The following is a 25,099-nucleotide window of genomic DNA, read 5'->3' on the forward strand; positions in this document are numbered from 1 at the left end:
AATTAATTAACTGTTGGCGGCATTAAACCAGAATAAATCTGTCTCCTCCTTTGAGTTTGGGAGAGGAGGGCGCCTTTTGCCAGCAGATCTGAATGGGAGCCGGCTGATTAGAAATATTACTATGAATTTCAAAGTAAATAATGGATCAGCAGGTTCTGCCAGCGGTAAAAGTGAATGAGGTAATGTAGAAAACGTAGCCAGCGACAGACATCTCCACCGCTGAGCAGCAGAAATCGGCAGAGTTTTGAGTTATTATTACATCGTGATCAGTAAGAGGTTTGTGTGGTGGTGTTGTTATGGACTGTGAGGTACCAGCTGTCGTGCTTTGTACTGTGGAGTCGCTGACCTGTGTTGGGGAGAGCATGTGGGCGAAGTTATGCCTCCGAGGGTATTGGGAATCAGCATGACAGTGTGACACACCTGTTGGGCCTTGAGTGTCTTTGATGGCTCTGGACGCGGGCTCCGGAAAACTGTTTTTTCGAGGTTGTTTGGCTATCGATAATGGATGATAAATGGTTGGCTATTAAAATCTGCGCTGTGTGTGACCGATCAGGGGGGCAGTAGTTATCAGTTCCCTGTTGTGAAATTAACTGACCTCTGCTGCCCGTAGGCTGCCATGACAATGCTCCACAGTTGACGGTTCTCTGGCCCTGTTCTGCCGCCCAACGTTACGTAAGGGAAAAGGCTCTGGGGGTGGCAATGCTTTGCACAGGCCTACCAGGATAGTGTATTAGTGCAACTCTGGGGAAGCATGGGAATGCTTGCTTGGTCAAAACACAGGTTGGCTTTGTGTGAGCGAGGTCACAGCATTGAGAAAGCACAGCAAAAACACGCATGGGCCAGATTTAATCTCCTCTAAACCCACGGCTGAGTCTCTGTGTGCTGCTTATTGTGAAATGTTGCCTTTAAAGGATTTTGAGGATTATTTATTGTTTAGGAATTTTAAAGTTTCAAGGGGTTTCAGTTTAAGTTGCCTACTGTTATCCCAAAAACGGACACAGTGTGACTTTTATTTTGTTTTCGGGTTTTTAAAATTTAACGATAAGATCCAATGTGAACTTTAGGGGGGGAGACAGTGTAGTTCCCTTTGTGTTGCAAATTGAAAATGAAAGCCAGTTTATTAGAAAAGGGAGGATTATTACCTGCCATTCCTTAATCATGGTGTTTTAAAGATCAACGCCATTCTGTTGAGACGGAGCTGTTATTGTCAATACACATGGTGCCATAGAGGGTCCCGGGGGTCCGTGTGTCGCTCTCTAATGAGAGCTCCCCCGATCCCCTGGGCAGGAAGACTCTATCTCTACAGATCTGTCTTTCAGTCCCTCTGTCCGTATTGCAGCTGTGTATTCGAGCATCTTGTGCAAGACCTCCCTCCCTCTCGTCCGTTCAGACTGCAGACACTGCGCCATATCTATGTTTAATGAAACACAGGATCCGTGATCAAATATTCAGGGTTGTTTGAGGAAAGCTGCAAGGCTTTTCTTTTCTAATATGTGTGTCTGTTGTGCACAGTCTCCTATTTTCCTTTTGTTGCCCATAGGAAAAGGTTTGTTTGTCTGTTCAACAAAGCATGGTGTGCAATGTGGAGTTGTATATTTTGCGATGTGTTTTGTGTCTGTAGGAGCGACTGCAGAGTGGGTGTGAGGGAGCTTAAATTTCCCTACGTTAATGATAAATAATTTGGGTGTCTAATCACAGGCAAACTGTCTAGAATGGCTCACCCAGGTGGATTCCCTACCCTGGAGAGCTAAGGCCAGGGAAATTACATTTTAAATAGTCATTTGTTTATTAAATGAAAGAAGAAAGACAATACAGGATTTAAACCATAACATTATTTAAATGTGGGGCACAGTTACTTTAACTATGACTACTACAATTACTATTATTATTAGTCAAAGTATTTTAAAATATGATGAAAGGTTTGTTCAAATTAAAATCTAAATGTGGTAACTCTTCGTCAGTCTGTATTGATCTGAGCCCTGTCCAGACTCAAACAACAACACAAGAAATAGTGACACTGTCCTTTTTGTTTACCCATGATGCCTCTGAGCCCATGGTATAAATATGGGCCTGCTGCGTGAGGTTCTGAGTCAGCCCCTGCATGATGCACCAGCTACACCAGACCCTGCTGTGTTTGGATCTCGTCCCTCGTGTGTGTGCGTTGAGTTGTTTCAGTGGCACGTTCTATCTCTGTCAAGGGATGCTTGTGTTTAAATGTCAGGACTCTGTAGCATCGGGGGCGTCTGAATGTCGTTTTCCCAGTGGTGGCACCGATCTCTAGCCTGTGGCAGAGTTGATCCTTGCAGCTCTGGGTTTAAATCTTAACTACCTGGGTGCGTCAGATGTTCACTTCAATACCACAACTGAAACTCTGAGCTGTGACCAGCTTACTTCATCAGCACTCCGGGTTAGAGGCTTGCGGGGGAGCACGTAACGATGTGGTAATCCGTTGCAGTCATCTCTGCGGGCTCACTGTAACTTATGTACTCCCTACCTGTTTTTCGTGGTTGTTTTGCTCTCCTGTGGGTTTCCCGGATTGGGAAGGAGAGCTGCTTTTCCGTCCTGTTGCTCTGTGCCTGGAGACTCAACCGTAGGGCCCGTGAGGCACGTGTTCCTCGGCCGGGCACGGGTGTTAATGTCCTGTATTCCAGGGAATTGTCTGCTGTGAAACAGGATGGCAGCGCTTGGTGCCATTAGCCGTCGGCAGCAATAGCAGTCAAGTCCCACAAGTATGCCTGCCTGAATACTGATGTGCTCTCGACTCAGGGGTAAGTCTGTAGGGCAATGCACTCTTTGGTCTCAAATCTTGTTTTAATACAAATGCTGACCTAGTTTTTCATACCTTAGAGACCACTTGTAAGATGTCCTTTGCAGACTTCTCAATGGGCATGTGTTCAGATCACCATCCCGTCTCTCCAGCCACACTTTTCCCAGGGACTTCATTGACTAAACAGCTCCAGGAAGTTCTCCATTGATTGTGTCACTGTTTGTGGGTGTTTGTGTGCGTGCGTGTGTGTGTGTCTGTGTGTGTGTGGCCTGGGAGACTGCTGCTCAGCCCGGCTTCCCAGACAGGTTAGTCCAGCCGGCTGTTGAACAGGTTTCTCAGTTTCTACTGTGCTATGACTGTTGGTATGCAGAAGGAATGAATGGATGAAAGAAGATGACAGAAAGCTTCTCACCTGATTTGCCACCAGCCCTTGTTCACTTCATTGCATCTGTGAGAGAAGCATCACTGCTGTGTCACACTTTATTATCCCCTCTCTCTCAGTTTAATAGAATAAATTAATAGAAAAAATGTATGATTTGTTCCTCAAAAACACCTACAGATACATCTGACAAGCAATTAATCCCAATCAGCTTTTATGTTAATTAATTTGCAGACCTGTGCCAGTAATGGATGTTGCTTGTCGCTGCACCAATCAGACGCCTAGCATTTCCAATGAAAACACGTCACCCTTTCAGTAAGAATGTTGTCCCCCCCGCCTTATTTGCTCCCTATGATGATTTTTTTTCTATTATCATTACTCGTATAATCCAGGTTTCTCTTCACGTCAGAGTGTTTTCTTGTTTTCTTCCTTCACTCCATTAAACCCCTCTGTTTTCTCCTAACAATTTTAAAAAAGCAACAAAGTGTGTCATAAAGCCAAAATGAAGGATTGTATTTATTTAGGACAGCTGAGATGTGGTGAACAGTCCAAAGAGGCTGATCCATGTCCAGGGCTTTTTTATATTGAGTTTAAACCCGGATGCCTCGTTCTACAGCCACTGAGGTGTTATAGTTCGGCAGCCTCCGAGTTATGCCTCTCCTGGGCATCCTTTTCCAGATACTGAGAGGAAATCGCTTCATGTAATGCACACGTCTCCACCTCGAGGCTGTGCAGCTCTCAGCATTGTGTGGAGAATGCACAGCAGCTCTGGGTTAAAATGACACTATTGCCTTTTTTCAACCCAAAGAGCCGAATCTGATCTGAGCCGGGTCTCCCTTTTCGTTACTGTGCATTCAAACAACAGACCCGAAACGGCAAACCGAAAACCCTAGACATTTTTTGTGTCAGAGGCCTCTTGCTCATAGACTGGATACTAAATTCCAGTTGTGGGGGTGTTAACGTTTTTGACTCGGCCTTGAGAACACGTTGCAAATCATCCAGAGGATTCAGTCGGGATGGTTTAATTATTTACAAGAAATATCTCAGGGGTGGGGGGGTGCGTTGCGAAATGAAAAATCTATCCTAACCGGTACAGTTTTGTGGTTTCCTGGAAGAGGACACAGCTGCACTTTCACTGTTCCTGAGGTGTTGGGCTATCGCTGTGTGGTTTTATGTGTCTGTGAAGCTCAAGAGAAAGACTTATAACCTGGAGATTATGTTCCTGGCAAAACATCCGCATTGGTGTCAGTTCCCAAGCAGAACACAGCCATTGCTGTGCAGTGCGTTTATGCCGTCACCTGCTGCGCTGCTCGGGCCTATTGTTTACAACAGGAACCCGAGCCTGTGGTGAAACTTGGCTGTAACGCCGTTTGTCTTGGCATTGTCCGGGCCATGTAGCTCATTTAAAAGTAATGAGGGAGCAATGGAGACTGACTTGGTGGATGTTAATTATGGATTGAATTAACAGTGGATTAAGTTCCATCCGCTGTGAGAAGTGATTTTGTACGTTCTCTCTTAAACGGCTTTTTAAAAATGTTTCGGAACCGAAATTACTTCAACATTTTAGATGAATCTGTTACACCTTTATATTAACTCTAAACTCAATATCATGCATGTCCAGTTAAACAGCACACACACACTTACACACATGTGCATGTATGTGTAAGATTTCTCTCACACATGCATGCACTCTTCCACTTATCCTGACTACATACATCTCTGTTTTCGTCGCCTCCCAGGGCAGTGTCATTTAACCTGGTCTGAGCTCTGGGTCATTTGAGAGGAGCTCTTATTAATTGAAGTGACCATCCACTACGCGGGGTTACCATTCAGACTGGCACATAATGCCCTGCTGCCAAGCCTCACCTACAGAGAAGTGTCTGGAGTGTCCCGTCCCCCCCAACATTTCCATTATACCGGCTTCTGGCGATCATGTGACCAGCTGAGACCAGACTAGACATTTTTTTTTTTCTTTTGTATTTCGATGAATAGAAAGTGAGATGAAAGAGAATTAATAGCACAAAACAGCTTATTTTGCTCCTTATCTTTTCCTTGCTGCTCTTCTTCTTCTTCGATTCACATTGAATGCAGAGTGTTTTTCATCTCGGACCGCATTGTGCAGGAGCCTATTGTGGAAGCTCCGCACAAAAGCCGGTGACATTCTCGGCTCTCCTGCCGGGCTGCTGCTGAAGGGGTCTAGCCGTGTCGGTGTGGTGTAGGAGGCCAGGGCGATAGCAGATCTCGATGGTGGAAAACCCCAGTGGCACCACGGAGCAATGTGATGAAGCACGCTTTCAGCAGAGGTTCTGGCCTTCACAGCCCGGGCACGGGCAGTGGGCATTGTCTGTGGATCTCCCAGGTTAAACGCTCCCAGAAGCACAGACAGACCCAGTCCTGCTGGCCTTGGCAGCAGACAGAGGCAGACAGAGACAGACAGAGCCGGCAGTCGGTGTTAAGTCTCCTCAATAGGCTGACTGATCTTGCCAAGCACTGTGTGTGTGCCAGTCTGGCTCAGTAGAAATAAAACCGGACCGACTGCTGTTCGTGAATGAACCTCCCCACTCTGTTTCCACCTGCTGCGTAACACCACACAAACTGCCCTCTGGTTGCCTCTGTTGTTTATCCTTTCAGTCGCAAAAAGGTTTTTGATTTTTCTCCTTTTCTGCCCCAAGTTGGCATTCATCTAATGGAGCTTGTGCCCCACCAACCCTTCCCCCGTGCCCGGAGAATAGGAGGCAGTTGGGACCGGTTGTCAGGGCATTTAAGAAGCAAGAAAACAGCCGCTGGTGCAATAAATACAAGGCACCTGTTGTGAAAAATTGCATCTTTCACCAAGCTGAGTTGCCACGGTGACACACTGACTGTGAAGCTGCAGAGCTGAAACGCAGAGAAATTGAAAAACTAGGAGGAAAACAAACCAAAACGATGACTGGATCCATCTATCATTTTAATTAATGCTTCTCATCCTGGGTGTACTCCAGGCCCTTTCCCTGGCCGCGCTGGCAGTCCTGTCCGTCTTCTGTCTCGGTCTGCAAGCTGGCTGCCACTCTGACACGGTTTTCATCGCAGCCTCGCAGACACCGCCTTGGAAAACAGGTCAGTGTCCCCTTGGTGGAACACAGGAGGGCCTTCATAGCAATGGGTTTTATTGCATAAAGCGATCAGAGGCACGAGTGTTTTGCCATTTGCTCTGTGGGCGGCACAGCCAGCGCAGTGACTCACCATGATGTGCTGCCAAAACTGGGAGCTCTGACTGCTTCAATTGGTGCTGGAGCTTTCTCCCCTTGCAGCGTGACAGCGGGGCGGCCCGCATCCAGCCAGGGTGACGGGAGCTCCTCGGACAAGAACACCGTGTCAGCGTGTCACTCTCTCAACTCCCAGATCTCAGTGCAGCTGCACCAATGTCTGCTGGAAGGTTGCCAGGGTCCCGTTTCAGAGTGCTGTTGTGTCTGTGTGTGTCTTTCTGTGTACAGATGCTGCAGGGCGAATGTGTATGTGCTTAAGGATTGTACCTCAGTTTCAAAAGCTTGTATGCCACTTCCTCTTCCCAGGTACACAAGAGATGAGATTAGACACGCAGACACCCCCCTCACCCAGCGCAGGTGACATCCTGGTTGTTTGCCTTGTACCTGGTGCTGCCAGTGCCGCTCTGGGTAGTGTGAGCGCGTGGCTTTAACTGTCAGGGATCATGACGTCTGCGTTTGTTACTGCCAACAGTGAATGAATACAAAGCAAGGAGATAATCAGTGCCCTGTTGCATGCTGGGTCTTTGCTCTCTTGAGCTCTGTGCTCGGGGGTGGAGACGAAGTTACTCGAAGGGCAGGGGAGGGCAAACTGCAGTCCTGCCAGGCCGTGGCACCTTGACACCAGCTAGACAGCACAGCCCTCCAGGATTGGAGTCTAACACCTCTGTCCTCAGGTGAAATGATCATCCTGTTTGGGGGCCTGTCTTCCCTTCTTTCCTAAGTTTCCTTCTTTAGATCGTGTTCCTTGAACACGTCAGCGTATACCTTCAATCCCCTTTGGACAGCTTTGCGTTTTATCATCCCTGGCCCCTAAGTGTTAGTACGACCTTCCCACTGAAGTCAAAACAGCAGAGTCCCTGCCCCTCCTTCTGGCAATTACTCAAAACACATCTTTTCAGACAGTACTTGCAATTTAGTCATCTACTCTCCTGTAAGAGCACTTTACAATGTTTTATCATACTACTTGCTTGCGTTACTAGTACTCATAATGTTATTTTGATTTCTCCTATTCTCCCTTTCCCTTGGCCCTTGACTGTGACCCAACATCTTGTCTGCTCAGCTTTTACAATCCAGGATGTAAGACCTCATATATTGTATACACTTGTGTAAATTGGAATTCGTAAAATGTATTATGCTTTGAATTGCACTGTATTATGTAAATTGGAATTTGTAATGTTTTATGCCTTGAACTGCACTGTATTTTTGCACTTTGTATTGCGCTTATATTTTGTAAGTTGCCCTGGATAAGGGTGTCTGCTAAGAAATAAATAATAATCATCATTTGGATCGCTCGAGTTCTCCGCAAACAAAATCCAATCAGTATGATTGAAGTAAAACTGTTTGAAAGGCATGGAAACCATGCCCTTTTTTCAGAGGAGGGGGTGCTTACCAGCAGCCCTGGTAGAAATGTTAATTACAGCTGCAGCCCTTGAGCTCAGAGCTGGAGCCCCACGCAGGATTGTTTGATGTGATTAAACCGTGTCACCCAGCCAACCAAACTACCGGAACCGGAACCCTGCGCACTACAGTACTGCCCTGATGTCTGACTGAAGAGCTGAGCAGTTTATTTAAAAATCTGAATCTAACAAACTGGTTTTGTTATCTAGTTTTCTTGGAAGGGTAGTTGTTATGCACTATTGCATCTAGAGCTGTTTAAGCCCTCATATTTACAAAACAATCTCGCCCACTGTTAACACGTCTGTGTTGTGCTTTATAGAAGATTTTCATATTTGTTTTCGCTCCCCTATGTACAATAACATGATTCACTGAACTTATTTTTATTTTTTAATCTCCTGCTATTTGCAAAAACTGACAGATTGTGATCATTGTGCTGCCAAATGGCTTAATTTTTTAATTGTTGTCATTTTTGTGTAATGTTGTCTGTTAATTGCACTCACCTGGAGATAGGAGCACTTATTCCTCTACTCGAGTGGATTGCTGAAAATGTTGGCGTGATTGCGATTTTTAACTCCTTAACTTTAAGTGTCGCTTCTTGTGTTGCTCGGTGCTGAATGAGGTGCTCGGGATAAAGACACCCTGTTCCTCTTCAGGATTTGTGTTGGCAGCTTGTGAAACGCACTGCGCTCTGTGGGTGCAGTAATAAACCTCCAGGCGTGCCAGTGTATGTAATTAAAACAAATCCCTCTCCTCCAGCGGGCAGCTGCCCTCTCCGCAGCACATGTGAACTCGGCGGTGTGGATGTTATGATCTGGGCTGTAGTGGTCTTCACAGAAGTGCGTTGCAGGGTGAGTTAACACGACGACCGAAAGCCAATTAAGGTTGGCTCTCTGGCGAGTTGCATGAGCTGTCTGACCCGAGCTGGTCTCGGATGCTCTCGATACTTGGCTGCTGTTCACTGGTATAACTCTGGTTAAGGCTGATGACTCTGCTAGAGCTGGGAAACTGCAGACGCCTTCTTGCTACAGCTGATATTTTATGTTATACCCTCTATAGTGCAATGGTGTTTATACATCTGCATTTGCCCACACTGTCGCTTTTAATACCTCCTCATAAAAACATTTTTCATATAATTATTTTTGGAGACGCTGGTAAATTGCGGAGACTGATACCGAGATACTGTTTGTGACATTTTCTTATTGAAGGCTTGATGTTTGATTGAGGTAGGGCTGGTATAATGACTAACTGGATCCGGTTATCCACACACCTCAACCTTCACCTGAGAGAGGGAGAGGGAGAGAGAGTTCACGAGGTGTTTACAGACTTCAGGTCTATAAACAGCAGTGCATTGGGCAGCTGTGTGCTAAAGAATGTGTTTTGGATGCCATGTCCCATTTTGCACACCACTGAGAGATGTCTCTGGGGTAAGACGCTTGTCTTGGGCTGTTTAAACTGTGGCCGTCTTCCCGTCCATAACTTATGAGCACATCTCCAGTTTTTATGTGGTTTTGTTTATTTGTTAGCTGCGTGTATTTTTGCAAGTCTAGAGGATTTCTTGGTACAGAGCCAAGATGATGGAATGAAGGAAACTGTCATTTGTCATGTGTCCAGTAACTCGCAGGGGGTACAGAAAGTGTCCTCTTGTGTAGTATCCTCACGATTCACAAACAGACCCAACAGCTGAGCAGTCTACTGTAACTAATGAATGACTTGTCACTTCTCACATTGCTCCACGCTGTCAAATGTGCGATGGGTGAGCAAAGGAAAGAGTTCTCTACAGGTAACAAATTAGCTATTAGCCTTGAACTAGTCTCCTCCTTCCTGTGACTCATAAAAACTATTCATTTTTTACTATTCTTATTCTTTACTATACACAATATATACATAGTATAGTTTCATGTAAGGAAAGGATATTTATTTTCTGTTCAAGCTGGCCCCAGAGGCCAATCGTCCTCCGGAAGGATTTCAGAGACCAGGCCTGCTTGTTTTAAAGCTCTGTCCTGATTAAATTCTGTTTTTCATTTCTTCCCCCCTTTCTGTACGAATGCTGTTGTTCACCGGGAGTTGACTAATCGGCTGTGAACGCTGCTGACAAGTTAATGGTTCCCAAAATACCTAATGTTGCCATGCTTTCCCGCTCTATCCCTCACTTTTCTTTCTCTCTCTTGATTAGTTCACCCTTTCATTCTCTGTAGTTCTCAAGCCTCTCTCTTTACCTGCCTCCTGGTTTTGTCTCTTCGTCTCTCTCTCTCTCTCTCTCTCTCTCTCTGTCTGTCTCTCTGTTGATAGTTTAGGTCAGTGAAGGAAGGTGAACAGCTGAAACTCTGGTCTTCCCCCCCATCTTGCACTAATCCCCTCATTCTTATCCCTAGCTTTGTGTGTGCTAATAGCATTGGCACAAAGCTATATCAATACTAGGCCCACTCTCTCCTGTTTGGGTCATTATGACATGGCCTTCTACTGCCCGGGTCGTACATCGCTGAACTTTGATCATGTGTGTCGCATTTCACTGGTAGCATACTGGTTAACTCCATCTTTGCTGTACATGTAATCCACACTCCAGCAATGCTCTGCTCAGCGTGGTCTGCTCACTGACGCCTCTGCACCATTGCTGTTTCTTCTCGCTATTCAAATCTCTATTGTGATACCCAGTTATTTATATCTACATACTAGTTTGTCAGGGTCTCCAACGGAGAATAATGTGGTTAAAAAAAACAGAGGGAAGCTCAATGGACTGTAATGTGAGATTATGCAGCCAGTAAATTCACTGGGCAGACAGGAAACCAGACTTCTTGCTCAGATCTTGGAAATCCTTAAAAAAAAATAAAAAAAAAATGGATGAAACGCAGCCAGGCAGAACCGTTTCCGAACACAAGACCGTTGCTGCTGCATTGTTGTCGCCAGAAGTTGCTCAAGAAGGTGTTGCTTGTGTATCTGTCCTTTATTTCCCCACAGTCGTTGCTATTGTCTCTGTAATCTCCAGGGCTATCGAGCCTGGCAGTGTTTTGTAAATGCAACTGGCCAGCACAGGGTTGCTGTCTGGTGTTTCTTCGCACTGATTCTCCTCAGTACGGGAAATAAATAAATAAACACACTTGTCTCCGGTGTCCCAAAGCTTTAATTAATTATCTCGAAATGGATTGACGTTGGGAGACTTTGCCTAGACTCTGTAATTTATAGCTGTTATTTTTAAGCCTGTCTTTATCCTTTTACTTTGGTGGTGAAGGCTTACAGTTACTTGAGGTTTTATTTAGTTTAGTTTTTTTCTTTTTTTCTTATTTGCTTTTGTTTTGCAACTGGTTATATGCTCTTTAAAAATGTATAACAAACAGTGTTTTTACTAGATTGCTCATTAAGTGAAAAGGGAATCATTCTCTTGAATTAAATAGAGTAGTTCTTCTGTGAACATCTGTGCGTCGGTGTGCGTCTGTGGTCGTGTGTATTTTTTGCGATTCAAAAACATAAAACAGGAAGCTTGCGGTCATCCAGGTGTGTTGAGCTGCACGGCTGGGCACCACGATGGCCAGTCTGCAGGACGTTTTAATCGGAGACTCTTTTTTTCTGCAGTGCGTCGTTGGGGTTTTGCTCAATACCTAAACCAGCCTCTTATCAGCTGTGCTTATCAAGACGATTTGATCATCCTTGCACCAGTTGCAGCACAAGAGGAAGAGTAATACGACTGCTTGGCCTCTCCTGGCAGAAGGGTATTGATCGGTCTAATGATGCTCTCCCGGCCGTGTGGTCTGATGCTCTTTGTTTTAGAATATTGCCTTCAGTTCTGTACGCTAATGAAGGCTTTATATATTACTAATGGCACTCGGAAGTGTTCACTAGTCCGTGTTCTTTTAGCTCAGTGCACTCGGTGGACCATGGGCCTTATTCAGGAGACCCTGGGCAGCATGTGACCTTGACATCAGTTTTATTAAAGCCATGAGGAAGCAAAATAATGAAATTGAATCAATACAAAACTGCAGTTGCTAGGCGTCACTGGAATTTCCAGATTCGTTCTGGAACTCCCAGTGTCCCAACATTCCTCACATTTTTACGGTTTAAATACATGCAGTGGACCGTGTCCCATGAATGGGGCCTGCCTGCTAGGATTTAGCTGGGTGGAGGTGTGCTGGAGAAATGTCCGTCTCCATAACTCAGTCGTTTTAAAAAGTTATGGTAAAATTGTTTCCAGTTGTACCAGTCATAGTTTGAGGAGAAGAAACGTCTACAAGGAATTAGATGTTGTTGATTTTTTTTAAATGATAGATTATAGGTCAATTGTCTGTTTATGAAAGCTATCAGCTGACACTGACCACATTGACTGAATGGATAGACCAGGGGTGGCCAGTACTGTTCCTGGAGAGCCGTAATCCTGTAGGTTTTCCAGGTCTCTCTAAATCACCAATCATTGGATAACTAGAACACAGGGACATTTGGCCTAATTAAGACCCACAATTCTTTCAATTAAGCAGTTAACAGTCTGGATAGAACAAACACCTGTAGACCCTGCCACTCTCCAGGACCAAGGTTAGCCACGTTTGGGATAGACCTACTAAGACATGGTTGAATGTTAAACCTACAGAAGGTTAGGGTGGGTCAGAGGATTTCACACTGATCCCCGTTTCCCTCTTGAGACGGTTATAGGGGCTGCTATTTTCACCCCCCATACCAGCTAACATCAGATGACCTGCATTACCGAGAACGTTGCTGTGACGGTTGGCAACGGAATTAAAGTCTGAAGCGGAGCATTTTAAAAAGATCAATACAAAACAAACAAACACACAAAAAAAAGGTGTTGCTTATTTGATATGCAGTTGTTAACAGCACCAGAGTGCCATGACAACAAGGTCAGTTGGGTTGAGAGAGAGGGAGGGAGGAAGAGAGGGAGAGAGGAAGAGATAAAATACAGCAAAGAATGTCTGTGGTGTTGTCATGGCAACTCTTCCACGGACTCTCTAGACGTCTCTGAGCATCTCCGTCTTGGGGCCACGGCAGAGCAGTTGGCGCCCGGCTCTCGGGAAGGAAGATGGGACCGACTCCCCGGGCACACTTATCACCGATCAACCTTCGTCTTAAATAGGAGAGATTTAAACATTCAGAGTGATTTAGCCGATAGTGCTTTCAGATGGACGTGCCAGTAGCAGCTTTTATTTTAATTATTTAAACAGTCCAGCTGATTATTCAAAAGGACATTAGGTTTGTCGCACATGTCAGGGAGGGGGGGGAGGATTACCTGTAAAAGGTCGTAGGTCACCTCTATTACCAGAGGCTTATACATCATGTTGGACCCCGGACCTGGGCCCCGACAGTGTAGTGTTGTTCCCCTCCTGCACTTTGGAGAAGAGTGTCGCAGGGCTTCTGTGAGAGAACAGCAACCGATTTCACATTCCTGTCTGGAAGTGGCTTCAGCTTTGTTGCCTTCCCCCTCCTCTTCCGCTAAAAGAAAAAGAAAAGTGACATCCTCTGATATATTTTAAGAGTATATTTCTTTACCCTCAAGTTTCTCTCTCTATCCTCGTTAAAGCAATGAACCCCTCAGCATTTCGGGACCCTTCACCGACCGCCCCAATGGTCCAAATAACGCCTGAGGACGAAAGTTGTCCAAACATCCTAAAGTGCATTGATGGCTAGTTTGCATTGTCTCCATGTATTTTGAGGAGAGGAAAAAAATTTGCAAGTAAGCCTTTAGAACAAAGCAGTACGGTGTTGAAATTGCTGGGCTGCTTTTACATTGTTAAGCCATAATATCTATCTATCAATCAATCAATCAATCAATTTTTATTTGTATAGCGCCCTTCGCAGGGTAGCCACAGAGCGCTTTATAGACTGGTAAACATACAACAAATGTACAGCAAAATACAGTAAAGTAAAATAAATGTAGACCTGTAAACAGTTTACATGATCTAAAATAAATTAACTGAACATTTAAATAAATACACAATTTTTAGGCACGGAGGAGAGAAAAACAAAAAAACTCCTATGGATGGCATGTAGGAGAAAATGAATCTCTGGGGGTCCACAGCTTAGGGCCTAGACCTAATGGTTGCCTCCCCTCCAGGCAGTATAGTTGTTACAGCAGTAAAGAGATCAGAAAGTTCTTAATCGGTGCTGTTGGCTGTGCTCTTCCCTCTGGATGAGGCCTCTCACCGGCCATCGGGGGTGGGGGGGTTGCACCATCAACAGCCTTTGGGTGGCAGTGGCTCTTCAGACCTTGGGTGTGAATGCCCCATTTGCCCTCCGTGGTGGGGTGCCCCAGAGGAGGGTTGTGCCATGTCAGACTTCCATGGTGGGGGACAAGGTGCCTTGTCAGACCCTCAGAGGGGGCTGTTGCTGGAAGACAAAAGGACAGATGTGCTCAGATACTGGTCATGCAATGCAAGACATTTACAAAGACAGTTGTGCATTGCATGTCCATGGCACAGCAGCAGCACTATGGGCTAGAAAAACAGAGACTGAACAGATGAGTCTTCAGCCGTGGTTTAAAGGCTAAGACAGAGGGGGCATCTCTTACATTGGCTGGAATATCATTCTACAGTTTGGGGGCCCTAAAACTGAATGCTCGACCACCTGCGTTTTTCTTGTGTATTTTAGGGAGCACTAAGTAACCGGCTTCCTGGGATCTCAATGGCCGACCTGGAGTGTATTCCATAAGGAGATCTTTTAAGTAGGGAGGTACCAGTCCCTTTAGTGCTTTAAGTGCTTTAAATTATATTCTGTAGTGCACGGGCAGCTAGTGAAGAGAAGCCGATACTGGAGTGATGTGTTCATGTTTTTTGTTTTAGTTAGAATTCTTGCAGCAGCATTTTGGACTAACTGAAGTGCAGAAATAGCTCTTTTTGTGCTGCCTGACAGAATGGCATTGCAGTAATCCAATCTAGATGTAACAAATGCGTGTATCAATTTCTCAGTGTCCTGTAACGAGAGGAATTGTCTTATGCCCCGTTTACACTGGCAGACGCTTAAACGGGTGTTTCCACTGGCTTAAGTGGAAGTCCAGGTTTTGTGGCCGGTTAACTATCTGCTGCCAGACGTGGCCGTAAGCGTCCGTCACCCCACTGAGGAAATACTTCTCTTCCCTGTCTGTCTACAAGTCCAGCACACATCTCGCTTCTGAAAGAGATCAAATACATTATGTCGGATGTGTGCGATCACGAATAAATTAGTTTTATTAGCAGCATGGAGTGAAATCCACGTACAGAAACAATCACTGCTTACAGTTAATATCCGAGTGTATTAAAAACATGGATTTCACAGGACCGGTGCAGTGCCCTGACTAGTTAAAAATAAACTGAAGGATAATAATCAGAGCTGTAGCAGCCAATGTTATTAATATTTTATGAACAACTGGACGGTGTTTCAGGCTGTCGTTGTCTGAATGGTGTGAGACAATCGTATGAAGGCGAACACGATTCAGTTAACGTGTGCCCATTTACAAGTTAAATTAATGAATAAATAAATACAGCAGATCTGGGTTGCCCTCTAAAACATTAGGACTGGTTTAATAAATGCGCCCATAAACGCCATGACTGAAATGTGCACACATTAGTTATATTATAACCTGCTGTATTGTAGTTGGATGATTAATCGTGAAACGTGTGTATTTTGTTTGAACTGTAACTTGCCCTGGTTAAGGACATCTGCTAAGTAAATGATAAATAATACGGAAAAAAAGTATTGTTTGCAGTTACAAATCTGCAGAAAGAGTAATAAGTTAAGGGAGTCACGTTGTGCTGTTTAAAATACATATATACTAGCACAAATGATGATGATAATACTAAATAGCAAATATGTAGTTATTGTTACACATGGAAACGTAATCTTATGGGGACATGCTTGTCTGAATATAATGTTGTCTCTACACGTTTAGCTCTTCCTAATATCTCTTAACAGAAACGTGTATTTATTACGCCATTTACAATCATGTAAAGCATAAAGAATAAAATACACAAAAGTCCTCTCCATGTCAGGCAGTATCGCTCATAGTGTTGTTCTCTGTCTTTGTTTTTAAAACGAAACGCAAACCAAACCCACAGTCGCTGCTCCTCCCATAAGAGGGACGGACTTCACAACGGCCAGGTTTTCCAAAAAAAGCTCTGGGACGCGTCCAGCAAGGCATGGCACAACACGGACACTTAAGCCAGTGGAACCGAGGCATTAGTCTAGCAATGTTTCTAAGCTGGAGGAAGGAAGATCTCGACAAATTCTGAACGTGTGATTCAAAGGATAGATTTAGATCACAGATGACACCCAGGTTTTGTGCCATCTCCTTAGGAGAGAAACTGAAGTTTTCATTACTAAAATTAGGACTTCTGTTTTGTCAGAATTAAGCATAAGAATTTGTTGTCATCCATGTTTTAATCTAGGACAAACAGGAGATTCATTTTTTCTAGGTCTATAGTATTGTTAGGATTTACGGACAAATATAATTGTGTGTCGTCTGCGTAACTGTACAATGTAAGAAGTATAGGTCCGAGGACTGAGCCTTGTGGAACTCCGTACTTAACCTCGGTTATGTTTGAGTGGTTCTTGTTAATCTGTACATATTGGAGTCTGTTTGACAGATATGATTTAAACCATGACCATTGTGAGACAGGCCAACAAGGTTTTCTAAGCAGTGTATCAAGATTTTGTGGTCGATTGTGTCAAAAGCCACACTTAAGTCTTATAAAATAATAACACTAGCGTGCCCTAAGTTGGAGGACTGAAACATGTTGTTTATTACTTTTAACAGGGCTGTTTCTGTACTATGGCCAAAATGGAAGCCTGATTGAAATTTTTCATAAACATGATTATCACTTAAAAAAAACTTGCAATTGGTTTGCAACTACTATCTCATATGTTCTCATATATCTGTCCTTATCCATTGTGATGGTAATCCACTGCCCGAGACAAGGTGAGTCAGCACCCCTTTCATGTGCCCGAGGAAACGCCCGCAATAATCTGATGATAAAATGACAGTAGCCACATAAATGTTTCGCAGGAAACCTCCACGCACGATATGTAAATGGAGTCGTATATCAGAGTCAAACACACACCGGAAGTAAGAGACGAGAAATAACCTCCCCAGCTCTTTGCCTTGTTTACGGTGAAAATAAACCGTTCTTCATTGAAGCTGACCGACTGAGAGAGGCTGCTTTGTTTTCTCTTTGGACTCCCTGTGAGGCCCAGATATGCGGAGTGTGTAGGAGACGCACTCCTGTGTTTTTGTTCTGAATATGTTTTGTTTCTTTTGTATGTTTTTGAAATTTAATTATATTATAATCATCATCATTGTGCAAAGAACCACTTTTGATGTGTTGCGGTCAAGTGCACAATCACAAGGTCTCACAACAGACAAAAAGCCCAGAAAATAGCCACGGTTTCTCGTTTCCGATATTGTCGATGATTGATTAATTACCATGAAGTGGAAGAATGCCTAAGTGAAATTCTGTAGTGGAAGAGAAGGAGGGTGTGGGGCTCAGGAAGGTCTCTTGCACTAAACCACTGAGCTTCTTCCAAACGGTTAGACAAGCATGACAGCCTGTAACGTTGCCCAGTAACAGACTGGCATCCTATCCAGAGTGTGCCCTGCCTTGCGCCCTGTGCCCGTCCTTTCGCGGTTACCCTATACCGGACAAAGTGGTTGTTGAAAATGAATGGATGCAGGTGAACGGTTCATAGAGAGTCTGATCTGAGAAGCTGTACAGGTGGCCAGTTTAACATCGAGTAGCCATGCAGACACAGTTTTATTCATGCTCTGCTGGCACATAATTTCTCTCTCTCTCTCCCTCCCTCCCTCTCTCTCTGTTTTGGTGCTTTGCAGTCATGAGAGTTGATTTGCCAAGCTGCTCGATTGTGAAATGCTGTCCACAGGGGCAGCGTCTCTCTAGACGGCCCGGGTTGTGTGGTTTTCCACCGTGCAATCTGCGTGCAATTCTGAACGGTGGGAAACTGCTTGGGTACAAGAACCTGAATAACGCGATTGCGGGTTATAAAACACAGGGCCACGGGGGCGTGCGTCCTCCAGGGGCGATCTCAAGGCCGGCAGATTGTTGTGCACCGCCACACCTATAGAGATGTTCGTGAACACACTTTATACTTCTATTGATCAGGTTGGCTCCCCACCCGGTGCCTGGAGGATGCCCCGTGGACCGCGCTCCCCGGGCCGCGTTGTGCAGCGTCTGCGTCAGCGAGTCGCTCCGCATCTGAGTTGCTAAGATACTGTGTCCCTCGAAGCAGCGCCCCGGCGACAGACCGTCTGTGTCTTTGACAAGCCGGTTCACACCGAGAGGCGGGCTGCTCACCGTGCCCAGTGACCTGCCACATCATCTCGCCTTCACTCGGGTCGGCCTGCCACGCTGGGGATCAGCTCCCATGAGAATCGGGAGATATTTATATATACTTGGGCTTGGTTCTTTCTGATGCTGCCCCCCACAGAACATGATGATGATTATTCCCTGTTTATTCCTCAGCAGATGCTCTTACCCAGTGGGAATTAAAGCTGTCCCAAAATACAAACATTTGACAAGACAATTTCTTGTGCACGTTTTAAAGCCTTTTCACCGTCCTTTTTTTTTAAATGCAGTGGGTGAGAGTGTCAAGTCGCCTGCTGTAACCAGGTCTGCTCTCGGCGGCTCGCTTATCACCTGGAGAATTAACACTGAAACTAAATTAACAGACCGATTTAAGTTCAGAATTACATCAGAATAACTTAATAACCACAGAGAGATGCAGAGAGCTTTTTGAAACTCGCCGAGCCCTGGTCTGTACTTGGCGTGGTGTCTCGAAGTGGCAGAAAGTGGGGGTGGTGAGTATTTTTTATTACATTTATTTAAACTAATGGAGCCTGCAGGTGCTCAGGGCTGAAAGCCAGCGTTTTGCCTCCAGAGTGCCAGGAGCTTCAGAAACCTACAAATTATGCCTCATTCAGATCGAACCTCCCGGTGTGCGTTAGGTGAGGGGGGCGGGGGGGTTTTGACAGGAGCTGCAGGAGGAGGAAGGCAGACTGAGGCCTTTTTATAGTTTTATAAGAACGTTACCAGGGTTACAAACGAGAGAGAGGGACTTCATTAGCTGTTGGACCCCAGGATTGCATCCGGCCTTTTCTCGAAGGAACCCAGACAATCGGGCCTTGACCCCCCCAAGCCACTACTCTTTGTGTTATAGTGGACCTGTATTTTCTCTCTACCTTTCACATATTACAGTCCCACAGCTCTCAGCTCCACTCCACTCTGGGAGACTGTGTCTGTTCTGGGAAGGGTATAGTTGTATAGTTGGGGGGCTGGGTTCTTGTGCCTTTAATTCTCATTTGAACTCGGCTTGTAGTTTCACTGTGTGCAGCATCTTTGTAATGCCACACAAGGCCGTTACAATGAGTTCGTTCCCTAGCCTTACTCATTTACACTTTTATTTTTCCTCTGCTTTAAAAAAAAAAACGCGCACAAAAACCTGCTTATTTATTTTCGGCTGCCGCAGCTTGGACCCAATTCAGTCACATATTCCCAGTTTCAAAGAAATATCAAATCTCCGTCCGAGGCTCCTAAGTCGCCCCCCCAATGGCCGATAAATAACAACACACTGTGACTGTGTCACTCACTCACGGCCCAGAAAGGAAATGTAATTAATTAAGCACTTTTGTGAAAGAACAGTTTTTAGTAAAGTAGAGCCTAATACGACTTATATAATTTGAATCTCCAGAAATGTTTAGACTGCTTATGTTTTTTTTTTGTTTCTCTTTGTTTACTGAATGGGCAAGTTTAGGATTGAGCACCACAGTCTACAAGCCACAAGCAAATCCTTTTTCTTTTTCTACTTTTATCATAGGGATGTTTTACTCAGACTCTTTGTAATGAACACATTTTTCAAACCCAACGAATACCCAGACAGATGTGAACCATTATAACCACGGCATCGCTTGTGTGTCTAATAGTTGTATTTAAATGAGCCGTTTTAAAATAACATAATATTTCTCTCTTGCAAAGTACACGGAGATTAAACTCTCTCATTCTCTATAGTGTTTCTGAGTGTGAGGCATTTGCCGCTTCCTGTCCAGCCGGAGGAAACAGTTTGTATGCAAATCATAGGATTTGGCCACCCCCTCTCATTTGCACAGGGTTTCTATTTGCATTAGTCTTCCTTACTTCCTGTTTTACACATCTCCTTACAGATAACCAGACCCAACCAAACGCCAACTACCAAATAGGTCGCAGCCAGCAGCAGCCCTGGCAACTCGCAGCTCGTGTCCTGTCCCCGCGCAGGGCTGTGTGGGGATGGCAGTGTGTGTGCGTGTAGCATGCTCCCACAGAATCGCTCCATTGTTCATGTTTCGGCGTCTGCAGACGTAGATGGCATGTGACTGGCGGCCGCTCGGCCCAGCTGTTTCTGAAATGGTTTGCTGGGATCTGCCGGCCCCAGGGGTCATGTCACCCGAATCCCCAGGCTGTGGAGGGATGTTAGGATGTTTTTTGTTTTTTTTTTGGTGTTCAGCACCTACTTGATGTATCTGTGCGTGGAGCAGAGATGCAAAACTAAGTGTAGGACATTTTAAGAAAAAGGTAGCCCGTATAATTTTTGTAATGTATTTTTTTTAATTTGCTCAATTAATTTGTCTACATACTGTGCCAGGTGACTTGGCGAGGGTTACCATGAGAAAATACAGTGAGAATGACCCGAGTTATTTACACACACACACTGCAGGAGGTGATGTTGAAATACTGTGGTGTCTTATATCTTGCACACAGATACACTGATACACCAGACGTGCAGTGCCACGTGACAGCAGCCCCACAGAACAGAGATCATCTGAAGGTGAGAGTTGAGAGCAGAGTGCAGTGTTCGTTCAATCAATCAATCAATCAATCAATCAATCATGGAGTTGGTCAAACCGTTAAAGACAACTGGTCAAACTGGTAAAGTGCTTATAATGATTCGCGAGTACAAAACACTTGTCAATGCTCGGCAGGAGCACTGTTTGTGGCGGCTGTGGATTCTCACTTCTTGATTCGGGGGCAGGGGGAATGGTGACTGCAGCTCGGGTACCAGCTGTGGAGGCGCAGCAGACCCGACCACACTCCATCTGCCCTGTCTTGGATCTCGCTGAACAAAAATAAATTCACACAAAAAATTAGTCGCAATCTTGTAAAGCCCACCTCCGCAACCCCCTTTTTTTGCAGCCCATACAGATGCATAAATCTTGCAGATTTTCAGTCTGTTTTTGCCGAGCTACTCACAGCCTCACCGAACCTGCAGGGGCACCGATTGCAGTGATTTTCAATAGCAGAGGCACAGAAACCATCCTTTAAATCCATGCTGAGATCAGAGCCCCCCCACCACACCCCATGTTCTGGAGCAGGCTGTTCTGTCCCGAGGTGTTGGATAGCTTTGGAAGTCTCCCCCTCTGTAATAAATACACACAATTGTATAACTGTCTGTCAAAGAGAATGAATGAATAGCAAACATAATTTTTGTCTTCATTTTGAAACCTGTAGACTACAGAACAGTGTGGAAGTGATTTGTTGAATGATGTTGTAATGTGTGGTTGTGCAGAAGCTCACCTGCCTGGCGTCGTGTGAATGAGTCTGTGATGCCCAGCGGTGAGAGGCAACTCATTATACCTGCTTTTCCACAGTGACTCTAGTGTCTCTGGGGCAGCCATGCAAGTTCACAAGAATACATTGCTTTTTGGGATTTTTTTATTTGTTTTGCTTGGCTTTTTTCATTTTTATTTTCTGCCCATAAAATGTTTTCTTTCTGACCCTTGCACAGCATTTTAATCAGGCTTCTGGGCTGAGCTATGCTTTGTGAATCTACCTAATCTTTTATTTATTTTTCTTCTTTTCCTTATGTGTTGCAATAATCTGTCTGCCTTTGTATAACCTGATCCAACCCCCTCACCCTCCCTCCCCTGCTTTCTTTTCTACAATCATCTAATTATGTGATTAACCCAATGCATTAAACACGGCCACACAGGGTCCCAAAGTCTGGCACCGGACCCCGAGTCAAGAACGGGTTTTAAATCTTCTGCCACAAATGAGCACAGAAAACCATTTCCAACCGACTGCATGATTACATTAATTAGGTAATTGAGGCCCTCAGAAGCAGTAGGAATGAAATGACCCCGTGGCCGACGCAGACTGCTGTCTGACACCTCTGAAATTAAACCCCTGATTTATCAATTTCTCCTCGTTTGAGATATACACAGATTCAAACCCACTGAGCCCTGACACAGCCAAACAACTGATTCCAGCTGATTCTTCTCCTCCAGGGGAAAAAGGGCTAGACATGAAATGGACAACAAGAGAAGGAGGAGGAAGGAGAATAGTGGCGGGGGGTGACACTTTTCTAAACTGGATTATAACCAGTTCCAGTTATTCAGGTGGGTTTTAACCTGGGGATTATGTGTTCAGAATCTTTTAGGTGCATTCATAAAAGTGGATTGGGGAAAGGAGGCCTACATATTGTACTAGTGGAATTCACATGACTGCCCAAACCGGCACCACCTGATCAGAGTGGGAAGATTTCCCTGCAGTTGTGGCGTGGGGGGGGTGAAGTGCAAGGGGCTGATTCACAGGTTGCACAAGATTGCAAAGTTCAGTATGTGTCGAAGCCAGAACGGGTGGGAAAGAATAAGCTGATGAGTAAGCCTGTAAAGATTTGCACGCTTAAATATGGGTTTGTGTTTTTTGATTTCATCGTGAATAGATGAACTCCAGTGTCGTTGACCTTCTGTGCACAGGTAGAACGAGTGTGTGAGATTCATCAGGCCGACTCTCGTTTCAGCACAATCACTCCTGCGTCGAGCACGGTGGTAGTTACCACAGCGGCAGGGTCACTGCTTATTAATCAATTACATACCAGCACCCTGACAGGACAGGAGAGAGTGTTGTTGTTGCAAAATGTGTCTTTTGGGAAATGCAAAGAAAAACAAACCCTCTTAAGGATCGTGGTGCTTCCAAACCACTTAAAAACCACTCTACTGCTTTTCCTCATAACTTGACTCTCTTTGTAGTGAAAGAAAAGTCAATGGGGGCAGAGAGGCTGTGCAGAAGAGGAAGCAGTTGATCCCAGCCCAGGCCCCTAAGCCATACTTCCACTTGTCTGGTGCCAGTGCTGATGACCACGCCGAGAGGGCCCCCGGGGAGGAGGGGGGAGGAGTTTCCTCACGCTGTGTTTACCTTCACAAGCTAATGGGGAAGACCTTTGCCTTCTGCCAGCCCGGGGGTGGGGGTGTGTTTGTGCACTGTGCACCATGCGGTGGTGTGTGTGGGTGTTTCCAGTGTGGTGTGAGCGCTCGCTGAAGGTGTGGCTCTGAGAGAGAGAGAGATGTTGGTGTGGGAGACGTGTGCAGGTTGGCCTGCCAGCATTGTTGACTGAAGGCGAGCAGGAGCACAAGGGCAGATCTTTCTGTTTCTTTTAAATGGCAGACGCAAGGCAGTGAAACATGAGGTAGGTCAGGCTGTCTTGGGTTTTTAATTGGTCCATTTTTAATTTGTTAGATTTTTTTACTTGGCTGAGGAACACCACGACTCCAGAGTTGTGCCCTGGATTCACTTGCTGTTCTCTGCTCTGAAGGCACTTGGTGTTATGAGTGAAAACGTCTAAATAATTGATCTTGAATTGAAAGCATATTGATCTGCCGCAGACATATCTATGGAATATCTGCCAAACGGGGTCTGAAGAAGAACTGTTAATTTCTGACTTTTTCTGACAGATTTTATGTATTTGTAAGACTGAACATTGGGTAGATTTAAATATATTTGCAATGCTTGGGTTCCTGTTTGCCTTAGAGCGCCTGGCTGCATTTTGACTTGAGTAAACACTTGAGTACCAGACCGCATGTTGAGGAATTCAGAGGGGTAGAAAACAGTGCTCAGAGGAGTACAATTATATTATAATTGCTAAGCTGGATGATTATTTATTTTCTAACAGTGAGAACTTGACATGAATGGAAAGCAGGGAGTGTGCCCATCACTTATGCATGGCCAAGCTTTCCATGTATAAGAGCAATATTCAGGCCAACTGAACTCCTCCACAACAAGTTTATTCCAAAAGGTTCTAGAAGGTAGAAAAAAGTATTTTAAAATGCCTTTCGCAAACTTTATGACTAAACTGGCTTACTGGAAAACTTCTGCCACACTTGTGAGCTGCCCTGTTTTGCGATACCAGCCACAGCTGTTTCTGACATTTCCCAGTGGAGACCCAATGCATAAACCAGGGGAGTATAGAAGGTGAAGTGCAGGAGATGCCAACCAACCGAGTTTCCCCGCTTTCTAGCACAGGGGGTGAGAGATCATGACCTGAAATGAGGGGTAGAGCGAGACACACAGTCTGCAGACATGCCCGTGGATCGTTGCCTCACATGATGGGCCTGACAGATGGGTTTTCAAAGGTCAGTGCCTTCTGTTGCAGGAGGGAACAATGTGCCTGTCCTACAGGACTGGAATCTTGCCAGTTGTATGTCACAGTGCGAGACACTGATGCTAGTAAGTGATGGATGTCTTCACTGCCCCACTGGCAGCTGAGGGCTGTTGTTTATCAAGGGCTTCTCACCCGAGTGCTGTTGACACAAGGCTGTGACGGGGGGCTGTTCTCTCAGCAGGCTACTGTGAGGAGCTCAGTGTGGCTCCTTCATAGAGTCAGAGACAGGAGGTGAAAGATTGAAGCTAGGAAGAAAGGGGGTAATAAAAACCTAGCGAATAGCATAGAGACCTGCAGTAATATGTTCCAAAGTTGTTGGATTTTTATTTATTTAACATTTTTACACCCTCAAATGGGGGTAATTACTGGAATACAAGCACTGTAGAGAATGTCAGAAGCATGCAGACTGTTACCAGTGGCTGAACGACCTCACTGGTCATCTGAGACTGTCCTCCGTTATGTTACTTGTGCCGTGCCCCTCGCTGGACGTTTTCACTATCTCACAGGGGAGAGTCTTTGCGGATCATGGGATGAGGAAAGAGGTGCGAAAGCTGGCTAAGTGTGTAGCAAAAGCACTAGAAGTAATCAAGTCTCACTGGAACAGTCAAGAGGATGCGGGTCAGAGTGGAAAATCTCGTTTTCCAAGCTCCATCTGCACGATGCACCACAGAGCCGTCTCTGCTGGTGACTTGCATTGGTGAGATTCTCTGCATTCTTCAGTCATCCAATCATTTCTTTACAATTGCTTTCTTCCTCTTCTTTCTGTGGATTTTCCTGGGTTCACAGAGACGGCGGACACGATTAGGTTCCACGGTATCGGACCTCACTGTATCCTGCAAACCTTTAGGTGCGTTTACGGTATCCAAATCCATACTTGGCTCAGGAGTAATAATACAATTTATGATTTCTACCATGGTTAATATC

At 45.2% G+C, this 25,099-nt stretch overlaps 1 protein-coding gene across 3 annotated transcripts in view; it reads left to right on the forward strand.

Moving 5' to 3' along the window:
- tex2 (testis expressed 2) overlaps positions 1-25,099 on the forward strand; it is a 53,202-nt gene that overhangs the window by 2,772 nt on the left and 25,331 nt on the right. The window contains exon 1 of one of the 3 annotated variants that reach the window (XM_066704267.1): positions 23,072-23,203. The exons of the other annotated variants lie outside the window; for them this stretch is intronic. The gene's annotated coding sequence lies outside the window, so the exon portion shown is untranslated. Of the gene's footprint in view, positions 1-23,071; positions 23,204-25,099 lie in introns of those variants that run through there. 3 annotated transcript variants of the gene reach the window in all.

Source organism: Amia ocellicauda, chromosome 5 (assembly GCF_036373705.1).
Source record: "Amia ocellicauda isolate fAmiCal2 chromosome 5, fAmiCal2.hap1, whole genome shotgun sequence".
Lineage (NCBI taxonomy): Eukaryota > Metazoa > Chordata > Actinopteri > Amiiformes > Amiidae > Amia > Amia ocellicauda.